This window comes from Nicotiana tabacum, chromosome 22, assembly GCF_000715075.1.
Source record: "Nicotiana tabacum cultivar K326 chromosome 22, ASM71507v2, whole genome shotgun sequence".
NCBI classification, from domain to species: domain Eukaryota; kingdom Viridiplantae; phylum Streptophyta; class Magnoliopsida; order Solanales; family Solanaceae; genus Nicotiana; species Nicotiana tabacum.
In genome coordinates, this window is record NC_134101.1 from 200,716,588 (window position 1) to 200,731,941 (window position 15,354).

Genomic DNA, 15,354 nt, shown 5'->3' on the forward strand with positions numbered 1-15,354 from the left:
ACTCGGCTTTTGACCATTTGGAGTGGGGTTAACTTTTTGTTGACTTTTTTGATTTGATTATTGAATCTTTATTATTTGAAATTAATTTTTTAACAATGTAGTTTGGTTAGATTTGGAACGTTTGGTGGTAAACATAGAGTGAAAGGCGTGATTGGAGGCTAAAGTTTGTTGAAAAAAGGTACGTATCTTGCCTAATCTATTGAGGGAATAACCTTAGCAAATAACCTTGTTTGATAATTGTAATATGTTAGGAGCAGCATGTATGTGAGATGACGAATGTATATATGAGTGTCATGGTTTATTCATGCTCGAGATAAATTCTAGACTTCACTATGCCCTGTTTGATTGTCTGTTCTTCTTGACTTATGTTTTATTTGAATGTATGACTATGTGAGTTTATTTATTCATGCTAGAAATTATGTTTAGATCATTACATCTTATTTCAACATGATGGGATATTCTTGAGATTATTGATATACTTGATTTAGTTGTAGTCATACTTTATATCATGAACACACACATTCGCATTCTTGAACATATGTGTATATATTTAGAGATGAAAATGTTGATGTAGATTGATATGATTATGGCACATCTGAATATTTTGAGCGATTTGATATTATTATTGCACGAGGTGTCGTGCGTTTATTTTGATATGGACTGATGTTATAGCTAGACATTTATGTCATGCGGCGTGTGAACACTGATTCATCCCTCTTAGATCACCCTCCCATGTTTCTCCCTTGGTGGTGTACTCATGGAGTTTGTGAGACTATGATGAGTATCAGATTGTGATGGTTTTTGGTTGATGAGTTGGGCATAAAGGTGGAAGTTTTGATTACTTGAGTGAATCTTTTATGTCATATCATGCATTTTAGATGTTTTCAATGCATATCTGTAACACCCCGTACATTCGAACTAGGTGTGGATATATTAAATGGGTATTAATTTGATATTGTAGACATATGAAGTCCTAACGGGATGATTATGGGTGAAAATAGTTATTTTAGGACCAAGATGGAGAATGGGGTGCATAAGATTCGATAAAATCGACTAAGTTTACAAAAGGTCCGGCAGTTAGTGAAAATGTGTAAGTAATTTGGGAAAACTCAAAAGATGAAAGTTGTAGGCCTTTGAAATAGATTTCCAACGATATATTATGGACAGCGAACGGATCTTTATGCAAAAAGTTATGTGCATTTTACATAACATTATGCAATATACGCGGCCTGAGCGCGGCCGTGCCCTGAGCGCGGCCGCGCTCCTGTGGCAGTGTTACTGCCATTTTGTGCGGTCAAGAGCATGGTCAGGCCTACAGGTATGCAGAGGCGCTCATGAGGGGTCATTTTAAAGCCCTACTTCGCCCCCACATCCCCAAAACATAAAAACTTGCTTTAGAAAGGGGAGCTCTAAAAAACCTAACTCCTTGAAGGTCCCTTCACCACCCAAGGTAAGTTATAATGGTGATTCTAAGTTATTTTCAATTTTCCAACATCTTATTAACATAATTAAATCCTCCATATCATTAGATATTCGATTGGGACATCATTGTAGAGAGAAGAAATCATAGAACTCGAATTCAAGAGGATTAAACTTCAAAAAGGTAATGTCTTTACCCTCTAATTGATTATATCATTGGATTAATGATTATTGACTCTAGTTCATGAGATATGAGTTAATGAGTTTGATAGAAAAGCATGAACGGTATAGGTTTGGGGTGTTGATTGTTGATTATTGGTTAAGGGTGTTGTTTACCTTATGAGTGATAAAGAATGATGTTGATTATAACCATTTGAGACTTTAGAATTTATCTAGGAGAAAGAGAATAGGTTATTGGGTGTAGAGACACCATTAATAAGAACTATGAAGCTTTATTCTTACCAAGTGTTTGATAAAATGCTTAGGTGACCAAAATATGAGTATCATTGCTAATATGGAATCCCTTTGACTTGTATTGCTATAGATTAAAGTTGAAAGGGTTGACAAACACTGTATTACGCTCAAGGATAGGAAGCTAAGGTATGCGAGGCTAACTCTCTATGTTTGGGAACGTTAATGATTCTCCCTGCACTACGTTTATTTTACGACATTACTAATTGCCTCAGAAATATAGTTTGGCCTAGTTCCTTGAATAGTTGTAGAACTTTTATTCTTTAACTTCATGACTTTCGTTCTGAACGTTGTGAGCTCAGTGCATATTCAATGTGGACCTGGGTTTTATTCCCCCAAGTCTTAGTATAGATTACTCAGTATGCCATAAACAGTTGAAGTTTCAGTGTTCATAATTAGTTCAAGAATACATGTCTCAGTCTAGCCCTATTCAGTATTCCAGAATTATGTAACTTAGTGTGATCCAGTATTCCAGTATCATGTAACTCAATGTGATTCAGTATTTCACTATCATGTATTGCAGTATGATTCTCAGTTCCTAATTTTAAATCCTTGAATGTTGAACACATATATTTGGGCCTAAGGCCGCAGTTAATGCTTTATGCATGTTTGGGCCTGAGGCCGCAGTTTATGCTTTATGCATCTTTGGGCCTGAGGTCAGAGTTATGTATACATATACTTAGGCCCGAGGCCGCAGTTGTACACATATATATATTAGGCCTGAGGCCGCAGTTTAATATTCAGATAAACAGGTTGTTCATCATTCAGAAGAGGGAGTATTCATGTCCTTACTTTCTTTGTTCAGTTCAGTTATCAGCTATCATTTCAATTACGAGTTATCAATTCAGTTATGAGTTATCAGTTCAGTTATCAGTTATCATTTCAGTTTCAGTTTCAATAGTTATTATTTTAGTTATCAATTATCAATTCTCAGTTATCATCTTAGTTTCAGTTTCAGCATTTATAATTCTTTCTTTCAGTTGCTTTACATACCAATACAATTCAAATATAGTGACGTCCCTTTTGCCCGGGGCCTACATCTCACGATGCAGGTAATGATTTACAGGTTGATGATTCAGAGCGCTAGGATTCTCGTACCAGCTATTTGGTTTACAGTCTTTCAGTATTTACAGACAGTCAGTATTTTCAGTACTTCATTAGAGGCTTCATAGACTAGAGTAACAGCTAGATAGAGTCGCAGGCTTTTTGTATTAAGCTATGTTGGCTACAAATATGTTTCAAAAATTATATTAGTATTTCCGTACTTGGATTTATATCATCTAGATTTTTAGTATTTTAGCATGTGTTAGTTTATCTTCCGCATTGAGTATGTTATGATATCACATGTTGATTCAGCCAACCATTTGGTTCGCTCGGTCATATGTAGTCAGGCAACGAGTATCGTGTTACGTCCAGGCCCAGGTTCGGGGCGTGATAAAGCTTGGTATCAAAGCACTAGGTTCAAGTGTCATAGGGAGTCTATGAAGTCGTGTCCAGTGGAGTTTTCTTTATATGTGTGTGCCGGCCACTCAGATAAACGATTAACTACCAAGACATCCAGGATTGTCTCATTTCTTTATACTCTAGATCGTGCCATGAAGCTTAGAGCAATAGTTAACCTTCTCTTCCTATCAAATTCCAAACATATTGGATGCCCAAGCGACGCGTAGGAGAAACCTAAGGTCCTAGAGAGGATAATTTCCCATTGAGGTATAATTATGGAGTACAGGCTGGTAAATATGAGACTTGAGAGGATGTTAAAAGTGGGATGCAATGGATAGTAGTATAGATTAGAGCATAACCTTATCAGAAAATACAAAAGCAATTATCATGTCTTATGGTTATCAGTTTACCTCAGTTGTCAGTTATACAGTCTTTCAGTTAGCAAGTTTGTGATTATTCAGTACTCCAGTATTCATTTATATGTTTACCAAATATCCAATTTTCAGTGTATCAAAATTTCTGGTGACTTGTGACAATAAAGTGATGCATATGGGTTCTAAAAAAAATGTAAGTAACAGTGATTATAGCGAAACCTTTGCATATTTTAGGTGTAGATTAAGACTAAGACTCACTTGAGGACGCATGAAGTGATTTATCAGATGATGGTATACTTTGAAAGATAAGTTTGTGCATGGTAGTGTATTCGTATGTGTTTTACCTCCTAGAACAACTTCATTTTAATTTTTGAAAATGGAGCCACAAGTTGGATGATGATAGTTTAGATGTCAGACCTAACATTGGTCACTATAGTTTTGAACAGAAAAGAGCCTAAGGGTAAAATACCTAGGAGTCAGAAACCTTTGTTATTACCAAAGATGTGATTTCATACAACTCATGAAAATGACTAGAAGATATAATGTATGAAATGAGAACCAAGAGCAACCAATAGTGAATTTCATGGAACAATTTTAAGTTGTTCATATTTATTCAAATCAGAACTAGAAGTACCACATTAGTAAGCTACTATAAGAAGCAGCTATTGATGTAAGATAAAAGATATGGCAGTCCCCCCTTAGATTATGTGACTAAGTGATTACTGCGAATGTTTATAGTATGATATGATTTTGTATTATATAGAAAGTTTGGGGTTAGATATTCTAATTTTGTTTAAGACAGCTGAATTCCCTAAGTGTGATCCATGTACATAGTTTAAAATTTAAAAAAGAAAAAAGAAAAAATAAGAGATAGTATGCGACCATAGAATAGGGTCGGATGGTGAGAGAAGTTAGAAATAACCTTATGCCTCACTTTAGTTATCCAAAGTAGAACAAGAAAACGTAATTCTAGCAGGTGTTTAGTAAAAGAATAATAGGTAAGTTTTGAGTTGATACAGTGAATTAGCAATTTCAACAGAGCTAGTAGAGGTACAATTTGATGTACTTAGCCAGGTTAACTCTAGTGAGTGGATGATAGTTTGAAATACCGAACGTGTGTTAGAACCCAAAGAGTTTAAGTTAAATCTGAAGTACAGTGATAATGGAAAAAACAATCAGCTAGTAGTAAGAGAGCAAACTACAGAAGAACAACCTTTAAGAGTTATGGAAAAAGGGGTTTCCCCAAGATTGATAGTGTGGGCAGAGTTAAATCGCTAAGATTGTATATGATAGTTGAGAATACAACTTTCCATTTATGTAAGTAATTTAGTTTTTTTTTTCAAGTAAGAAAGATTGCTCAGAAGTAAGTCGGAAGATGAGTCGTCATTGACGTAAAGTGCAAAGAGTTGCAGAAGATAAAGAAAGTTATTTGGATCCCACAAAAGAGAGGGATCTTCAAGTACAAGACCTTAACCTTTGGTCTAAGGTGGAAATATGAAAATCGTTGGTAAGTCCAGTTGGATATTTGAAACCCACATAGTTAGCATGAGATATAAAAACTATCAAATCATGCCCAATTATGTATCATGAGGGTAGTGGCGTTGCAGGAGACTCTAATTTTGGAATACAAGTCAAAGACTTAGCTCGCAACAATGCTATAAGTGTTTTCAGGAAGTGCTTAAGAATATAATCAAGTGTGGGAAGTATAACTCGTGATTGAGGTAGATAAGAGAACTCTGGTGAAAGACATTCACCGCTTAGTCAAGATAGGAGTTCGACTTCGGACTCCGAGGATGACGAAGTTGTTGTCTAGAAAAGGACTTGTTCCCTCTTAGTAGCCGAAGAGAAGGAGAAACAATTTGATGATCCCTACTTGCTGCAGTTGAAAGAGGAGATTCACAAGTATAAGACGATGGGCTGTTGAACAAGGGGGAGATGATGGTACTTTGAGGTACCAAGACGAACTATGACATAGATGGACTTAGAGAGGATGATCATGTTAGAAGCCCATAATTCTAGGTATTCTATCCACCCAGGTTCCCCAAAGATGTATCATGATCTCAAGGAGATTTATTGGTGGACTAACAAAAATATAGGAAAGAGAACATCACAGACTTTGTGGCCAAGTGTCCGAAGTATCAGCAAATGAAAGTCGAGCAATAGAAAGCCTAGTGTTTTACCATAGTTTACATATATTTTGAGTGGAGATGGTAAATATGGAATTTATAACAGGATTATATTGCTCATCTTGAAAACATCCTTTGATTGGATGATTGTAAATCGACTTACCAAGTCATCACACTTCTTGCCAAAAAAACTACAAATTCAGCAGAAGATTATACCAAGTTATACATTCAGAAAATCGTCTGATTGCATGGGACTCCATTATCCGTCATTTCGGACTGTGGTACTCAGTTTAAAATGAACGTTTAGAAGTTCTTTCAAAAAGGATTAGGAACAAGTTTTTCATCCTCAGAAAGATGGCCAGACAGAGCGCATTATTCAAACAGTTGAGGATATGTCCTTGATGTTAAAGTAATTGGGATGATCACGTACCTCTCATTGACCTTGCAAATAATAACACCTACCATCCTAGTATCAAGATGGCATGTACGAGACTCTGTATAGGCAAAGGTGTAGATCGCCAATTGGCTGTTCCAAAGTTGGTGAAGAGGAGTTGTTGGGACCAAATTTGTTCTATCAGACTATAGAGAAAGTTAAGTTGATTCAAGAGCGTTTGAATATGACTCAGAGCCGCCAAAAGTCCTATTCAAACGTACGACATAGAGACCTAGAATTTCAAATTGATGATTGGGTGTTTCTGAAAGTTTCGCCTATGAAATGCGTTATGAGATTTGGGAAGAAGGGAAGCATAGTCCCTACTATATTGGGCCATATAGAATCCTACAAAAGATCGGTCAAATAGCTTATGAATTGGATGTGACGACCCGAACGGTCGTCTTAAGAATTTACACCCTGATACCCTATTAACTACTTTTTCCAAGTTTATTTCTGCTATTCTGATTTCCCGGGATGTTCGGTTTTGAGTTTCGGAGAGTTTTGGGACACTTAGTCCCTAAATGAGAGCTTAAGTGTTGGAAGTTGATCGTAGTTGGAACAGTGTGAAGACGGCCACGGAATGGAAATCTGATGGTTCTGTTAGCTCCGTTGGGTGATTTCGGGCTTAGGGGCATGTTTGGATTGTGTTTTGGAAGTCCATGGCTAATTTAGGCTTGAAATACCGAAAAGTCAAATTTTGAAGTTTTCGGTTCGATAGTGAGATTTTGATCGGAGGGTCAGAATGGAATATTGGAAGTTGGAGTAGATCCGTAGTGTTGAATGTGATGTGTGTCAAAAATTTCAGGTCATTCGGACGAGGTTTGATAGACTTTTTGATCAAAAACGTATTTTTAGAGTTTTTGGAATTCTTAGGCTTGAATCCGATGAAAATAGGTGTTTTGATGTTTTTTGAGCTCCGAAGGTTGGAACAAGTTTGAATGAAGTTATGGGATATGTTGGTAGGTTTGGTTGAGGACCCGGGGGCCTCGAGATGATTTCGGATGGTTGACGGAAGGATTTTGGAGTTTTGAAGTCGTAGATTCAGCTGGTTTTTTGTCATAACCACACCTGCGGTTTGGGTCCCGCAGGTGCAGCGCTTCAAAAGTGTCTCAGTAACCGCAGGAACAGAAATGGGGAAATTTTGTACAGACTGCAGAAGCGGTAGGATTTACGCAAGAGCGGTACCGCATCTGCGGAAGGGGAGTTGCAGATGTGGAAAATGTGCCTTAAGTGAGAAGTTACAGATGCAACCATTGTTCTGCAAAAGCGGGACCGCAGAAGAGGTTCCAGGACCGTAGAAGCGGTAACAGCTGGGCAGAAATATGAAATTCCGAGGGTTTAGTTTCAAAAGTTGGAAATTCGATTTGGAGCTCGAGAGAGGGCGATTTTGAGAGGAAATTGAGGAGGAGATCATTGGGTAACAATTCTTTGACCCTTTCTAGTTATATTCCATCAATCTATAGTAGTTTCATCATTTAATTTCGGATTGGAGATGAAAATTTGGGGAAAAGTTGGAAGAAAATTCTTAGACCTAAAATTTGACTTTTGATTGGGAATTTGTTCTTAAATTTGGATAATTTTGGTATGCATGAACTCGTGAGAGTATGAGGATTCTAAAAATATAAATTTTACCCGATTCCGAGACGTGGGCATAAGGGGCGTTTTGCTCATTTTACCTAATTTCGCGTATTAGCTTATAAATTCTTTGTAGAATCAGTTAATTGAAGTGTTATTTACATTATGAAATTGAATTGAATAGATTCGGTCCACTTGGAGTCGAGTAGTCGTGGCAAGAGCGTGGTTTCAGAGTGATTTTGAGCCGGTTCGAGGTAAGTGGCTTGCCTAACCTTGTGTGGGGGATCTTCCCCTTAGGATTTGGTATATTTGATAATTGAAATTCCTTGTACATGAGGTGACGAGTGCGTACTTGAGCTAATTATTGAAAATTCGATTTTCTTTAAGTAAATTTCAATTGTGTTCCTTGTTCCTGTTTCATTTTACTTGCAATTTAAAACTTATGTTAGCTTAGGAAAAGCATGTCTAATTGACTTAACTGCTTGTTTGCTTAAGCTGCCTTAGTTGAATTATGTGAAGCATGTTAGGGTAGAATTTCCTGTTTATTTGGTACTAAATTGAGCTTAATTGAGTATTCTTGTGTTGTTGCTGTATATTTTACTTTGGGACTATGGGACGGCATCCCGGGAGATCCCTTGTAGGTATTTATGAATTGAACTGAGGTGTCGGATACCAAGAGATCCCTGGCACATATATTGAGGATACCAAGAGATCCCTAGCATATATTGAGGATGCCAAGAGATCTCTCGTATACATTGAGGATACCAAGAGATCCTTGGTATACCAAGAGATCCCCGACATCTATATTGAGGATACTGAGAGATCCCCCAGTTATCATCCTTGTTATGAGTAGTATTTCCTTTTGTTTTGCCTTTATCTCTATTTCAGTTATTGAATTCCTTATTATCCTGTATTAGATTCTTACTGTAGATTCTCAATTAAACTGTTTATCTTATTCTGTCATTTTATACTTATTTAATCTCAGTAGGACCTTGACCTTCCTCGTCACTACCCGACCGAGGTTAGGCTTGGCACTTACTAAGTACCGTTGTAGTGTACTCATGCCTTTTCTGCGTATGTTTTTCATGTGCATATCCAGGTACTTCGACTCAGACTTACCATCTTTGAGGCGAGGCGACCCTTCGGAGACTTCGAGTTATATTTGCCGCGTCCGCAGACCGAGGAGTCTCTCTCTATTTTCTTTGTAGTTACAGCCCTTCTGTATTTCTTTTGTTTTAGACTATTCTGGAGTTAGAGCACTATGTAGTGATCCTTAGCTTGTGATTCATGGGTTTCCGGGTCTTGGAAGTATGTATTGGTTTGAGAGTTAAATATTGTGTATGCTGGGCGACACTTTTAAATACTGTTTTATTACTCTAATTTTGTCTTAAATTGTTTTATTTCCGCAATTTAGGCTTACCTAGTCGTAGAGACTAGGTGTTGTCACAATAGTTAACGGAGGGCGAACCGGGGTCGTGACAAGTTGGTATTAGATCTCTAGGTTCATAGGAGTCATGAATCACAAGGCGGTTTATTAGAGTCTTGCTGATCAATACAGAGATGTCTGTACTTATCTACGAGAGGCTATGTAACTGTTAGGAAACTTTCCACTTCATTTGATTTCCTTGTTGTGCTATATTTTGATATCATAATTCTAAACTTATGTCTTTTATTCTTTTACAGATGGTGAGGACACGTGCTACCCAAGATTATCAGGCACTCGCGCCCCTACTACAACCGTCAGATGCCGGGGCCAGGGTAGAGGCCGAGGACGCGCACGTGGTGTAGCTAGAGCACCTGCGCGAGCTACCGCTGAGGACCACTAGCAGTTCCAGCCAGAGTCCAAGCACCCAATACGCCTACTGCTACTACTACTCCAGCTCTTTAGGAGACTCTGGCATAGTTCATGAGCATGTACACCACTTTGGCTCAAGCAAGGTTGTTTCCCCTTGTTGCAGCTACATCTCAGGTCGGGGGAGGAGCACAGACTCTCGCAGCCCGTACTCCTGAGCAGCGAGTGCATGTCGAGCAGGTCCCTAAGATTATTCTGTACAGCCTGCAGTCTGAGATCAGCCCGAGGGCAGGGCAGCGGCTTCCGAGGAGGATCAGTTGAGGCTTGAGAGGTTCAAGAGGTACAAGCCTCCTGTATTCAGTGGTCTAGCATCGGAGGATGCTCTGGGATTTCTAGATGAGTGTTACCGCATTCTCCATACCATGGGTATATTAGGGTTGAGCGGTGTTTCTTTCACTACCTTCCAGCTTCGAGGAGCCGCCTATGAGTGGTGGTGCACCTATGAGTTAGACAGTCCATATAAGGCTGCTTCACTGACTTGGACTAAGTTTTCAGATCTGTTCCTGAGGGAGTCTGTTCCTTAGAGCCTCGGGGACGCATGACGCGTAGAGTTTGAGTATTTGCGCCAGGGTGCTATGACTGTCTTAAAGTATGTTGTCCGTTGCAGTAGTTTGGCTAGACATGCACCAGCCTTGGTTTCTACTGTTCGTGAGAGGGTTCGTTGGTTTATTGAGGGCCTTATTCCCAGCACCAGGTCTAGCATGGCTCGTGAGTTGGAGATGGATATTTCTTATCAGCAGGTGGTGAGTATTGCTAGGAGGATTGAGGGTATGCATGCTAGGGAGATAGAGGAAAGGGAGACCAAGAGGGCTCGAGAGTCGGGCCATTTCTCTGGTGCCCGTGCCCCAGCTACTGGTCATCATGGTAGGGGTTATATGAGTTGCCCTATTTATTTAACTCTTCCAGCTGCCAGCGGTATTCCAGCTCCTCCTAGACCTTAGGAGCCTTATTATGCACCTCCGGTATCTAGCGTGCCTCCTACGCAGGGTGCTTTCAAAGGTCGGTCCAGCAGACCTGGCCCGAGCCAGTCACAACCACCACATCCTCCTAGAGCTTGTTTTGAGTGTGGTGACACATGTCATGTGGTAAGGGATTGCCCTAGACTTGGGAGGAGTGCGCCTCCATAGACTTCTCAGTTATAGCATGCCTCGTAGAGTTCTCAGGCTATGGTTACAGCTCCAATTGCTACCCCACCTACTCTTCCAGCCAGAGGTGGAGGTCGGGAAGGTAGAGGTCGCCCTAGAGGGGGAGGCCAAGCCATATACTATGCCTTTCTTGCCCGTACCGAGGCTATTGCCTCTAATTCTGTCATCATAGGTATTATATTGATTTGTCACATAGATGCATCGGTTCTATTCGATCCAGGATCCACTTACTCTTATGTGCCTTCTTATTTTGCTCCGCATTTGGGTGTACCTTGGGATTCTTGACTTTCCCTGTTTATGTTTCTACTCCTATGGGAGATTCTCTTATTGTGGACTGCGTTTATCTGCTATGTTTGGTTGCTTTTAGTGGTTTTGATACCAAAACCGATTTATTATTGCTCAGCATGGTAGATTTGATATTATCTTGGGCATGGACTGGTTGTCGCCCCATTATGTTATTCTTGATTGTCACGCCAAAACTGTGACACTGGCTATGCCAGGTGTACCGCATGTTGAGTGGAGGGGTACTTTAGATCACACTCCCAATAGAGTTATTTCTTTTCTTAAAGCTCAACGTATGGTTGAGAAGGGGTGTGACGCGTATTTAGCCTATGTGAGAGATGTCAGTATTGATACCCCTTCAGTTGATTCAATTCTAGTAGCGCAGGATTTTCCTGATGTGTTTCCAGCTGACCTTCCGGGCATGCCGCCTGATAGAGATATTGATTTTGGCATTGATCTATTGTCGGGCACTCAACCCATTTCTATTCCTCCATATTGTATGGCTCCTCCTAAGTTGAAGGAGTTGAAGGACCAGTTACAGGAATTGCTTGATAAAGGTTTTATTCGGCCCAATGTATCGCCTTTGGGTGCTCCTGTCTTGTTTGTGAAGAAAAATGATGGTTCTATGCGTATGTGTATTAATTATCGCCAGTTGAACAGGGTTACAGTGAAGAATCATTATCCTTTGCCTCGTATTGATGATCTGTTTGACCAGCTTCAGAGCACACGAGTGTTTTCTAAGATTGACTTGCGCTCAGGTTACCATCAGTAAAAGATTCGGGAGCCAGATATCCCGAAGACTACTTTCAGGACTCGGTATGGTCATTACAAGTTCCTTGTTATGTCATTTGGGCTGACCAATGCCCTAGCAGCCTTTATGCATTTGATGCACAGTGTGTTCCAGCCGTATCTTGACTCGTTCGTCATTATCTTTATTGATGATATTCTGGTGTATTCCCGGAGTCGGGAAGATCATGAGCAGCACCTGAGGACTGTGCTTCAGACTATGAGAGAGAAGAAGTTATATGCTAAATTCTCAAAATGTGAGTTTTGGTTGGATTCCGTGGCATTCCTAGGCCACGTGGTATCAAGTGAGGGTGTTCAGATGGATCCGAAGAAAATAGAGGTCGTGTAGAGTTGGCCCAGACCATCCTCAGCTATATAGATATGCAATTTCCTTGGCTTGGCGGGTTACTACCGTTGTTTTGTGGAGGGGTTTTCATCGATTGCAGCCCCTATGACCAGGTTGAGCCAGAAGGGTGCTCTGTTCCAGTGGACGGAGGAGTGTGAGGCGAGCTTTCAGAAGCTCAAGATAGCTTTGACTACAACCCCAATTTTGATACTGCCTACAGGTTCGGAGTCTTATACGGTTTATTGTGATTCCTCGAGGATTGGCCTCAGAGCGGTGTTGATGCACGACGGCAGGGTGATTGCCTACGCGTCCAGACAGTTGAAGGTACATTAGAAGAACTATCCAGTCTACGACCTTGAGTTAGCTACCATTGTTCACGCCCTGAAGATCTAGCGCCATTATTTATACGGTGTGCCTTGTGAGATTTATACTAACCATCGGAGCTTGCCGCACTTGTTCAAGCAAAAGGATCTAAATTTGTGCCAGAGGAGGTGGTTAGAGTTGCTGAAGGATTATGATATCACTATTTTGTATCACCCGGGCAAGGCCAATGTGGTGGCCGATGCAGTGAGTCACCGGGTAGAGAGTCTGGGGAGTTTGGCTAATTTACTAGCATCAGAGAGGCCTATGGCGATGGATGTTCAGGCCTTAGCCAGCCAGTTTGTGAGATTGGATCTTTCGAAGCCCAGTCGGGTTCTAGATTGCGTGGTTTCTCGGTCTTTCTTATTCTATCGTATCAGGGAGAGGCAGTATGATGACCCTCATTTGCTTGTCCTCAAGGACAAGGTTCAGCACGGTGATGCCAAAGATGTGACTATTGGTAATGATGGGGTATTGAGGATGTAGGGTCGGATTTGTGTACCTAATATTGATGGGCTTCGAGAGTTGATTCTAAAGGAGGTCCATAGTTCGCGGTATTCCATCCATCCAGTTGCTGCGAAGATGTATCAAGATTTGAGACAACACTATTGGTGGAGGCGGATAAAGAAAGATATAGTTGGGTTTGTAGCTCGGTGCCTCAACTGTCAGCAAGTGAAATATGAGCACCAGAGGCCAGGTGGATTGCTTCAGTAGATAGAGATTCCGGAGTGGAAGTGGGAGCGGGTTACTATGGACTTTGTAGTTGGGCTCCCACGGACTTTGAGAAAGTTCGATGCTATTTGGGTGATTGTGGATCGGCTGACCAAGTCCGCTCACTTCATTTATGTGTGTACTACTTATTCTTCGGAGCGGTTGGTGGAGATCTATATCCGGGAGATTGTTCGTCTGCATGGTATTTCAGTTTCTATCATTTCAGATAGAGATACTCAGTTCACATCACGATTCTGGAGGGCCGTTCAACATGAGTTGGGTACTCGGGTGGAGTTGAGTACAACATTTCACCTTTAGACAGATGGACAATCCGAGTGCACTATTCAAATTCTTGAGGATATGCTCTGTGCATGTGTGATTGAGTTTGGGGGGTCTTGGGACCAGTTCTTGCCATTGGCGGAGTTTTCTTACAACAACAACTATCAGTCCAGCATTCAGATGGCACTGTACGAGGCTTTATATGGTAGTCGGTGTGGGTCTAGGGTGGGTTGGTTTGAGCGGGGTGAGGCTAGTTTATTGGGCACAAAGTTGGTTCAGGATGCTTTGGAGAAGGTCAAGGTGATTCAGGATAGACTCTGTACAGCCCAGTCCAGATAGAAGAGTTACGCGGACCGGAAGGTTCGTGATGTTTCCTATATGGTTAGAGAGCGGGTTCTGCTTCGGGTTTCGCCTATTAAGGGCGTTATGAGATTTGGAAAGAAGGGAAAGTTGAGTCCGAGGTTTATTGGGCCTTTTGAGATATTGAGGCGTATTGGGGAGGTTGCTTATGAGCTTGCCTTACCTCCCAGCTTGGCAGGAGTTCATCCTGTATTTCATGTTTTGATGCTCCGGAGGTATCACAGTGATCTATCACACGTGTTGGATTTCAGTTCAGTCCATTTGGACGAGGATCTATCTTATGTTGAGGAGCCAGTGCCAATATTGGACATACATATTAGAAAGCTGAGGTCAAAGAACATTGCATCCGTGAAGGTTCAGTGGCGAGGTCAGCCAGTCGATGAGGCAACCTGGGAGACCGAGCAAGATATGCGCAGCAGTTACCCTCATCTTTTCACTACTTCAGGTATGTCTCTATACTCGTTCAAGGACGAACAAAATTTTAAGTGTAGGAGGATGTGACGACTCGGCCGGTCGTCTTAAGCATTTACACCCTGATCCCCTATTAACTGCTTTGCCCGAGTTTATTTCTACTATTTTGATTTCCCGGGATGTTCGGTTTTGAGTTTCGGAGAGTTTTGAGACACTTAATCCCTAAATGAGAGCTTAAGTGTTGGAAAGTTGAACGTAGTCGGAATAGTGTGAAGACGGACTCGAAATGGAAATCCAATGGTTCTGTTAGCTCCGTTGGGTGATTTCGGGCTTAGGGCCGTGTTCGGATTGTGTTTTGGAAGTCCATGGCTAATTTAGGCTTGAAATACCAAAAGGTCAAATTTTGAAGTTTCCGGTTTGATAGTGAGAATTTGATACGATGGTCGGAATGGAATTCCGGAAGTTGGAGTAGCTCCGTAGTGTTGAATGTGACGTGTGTGCAAAATTTCAGGTCATTCGGACGAGGTTTGATAGACTTTTTGATCAAAAGCGTATTTTTTAGAGTTTTTGGAATTCTTAGGCTTGAATCCGATGAAAAATAGGTGTTTTGATGTTGTTTTGAGCGTTCTGAAGGTAGGAACAAGTTTGAATGAAGTTATGAGATATGTTGGTAGGTTTAGTTAAGGTCTCGGGGGCCTCGAGATGATTTCGGATGGTTGACGGAGGGATTTTGGAGTTTTAAAGTTGCAGATTCAGCTGGTTTTCTGTCATAACCGCACATGCGGTTTGGGTCCCGCAGGTGCGGCGCCGCATAAGCAGCTCAGTGACCACAAAAGCGGAAATGAGAAAATTCTGCAGGGACCGCAGAAGCGGTAGGATTTCCGCAAGAGCGGTACCGCATCTGCGGAAGGGGAGTCGCAGATGCGGAAAATGGGCCTTAAGTGAGAAGTCACAGATGCGACCATTGTTCCGCAAAAGAGG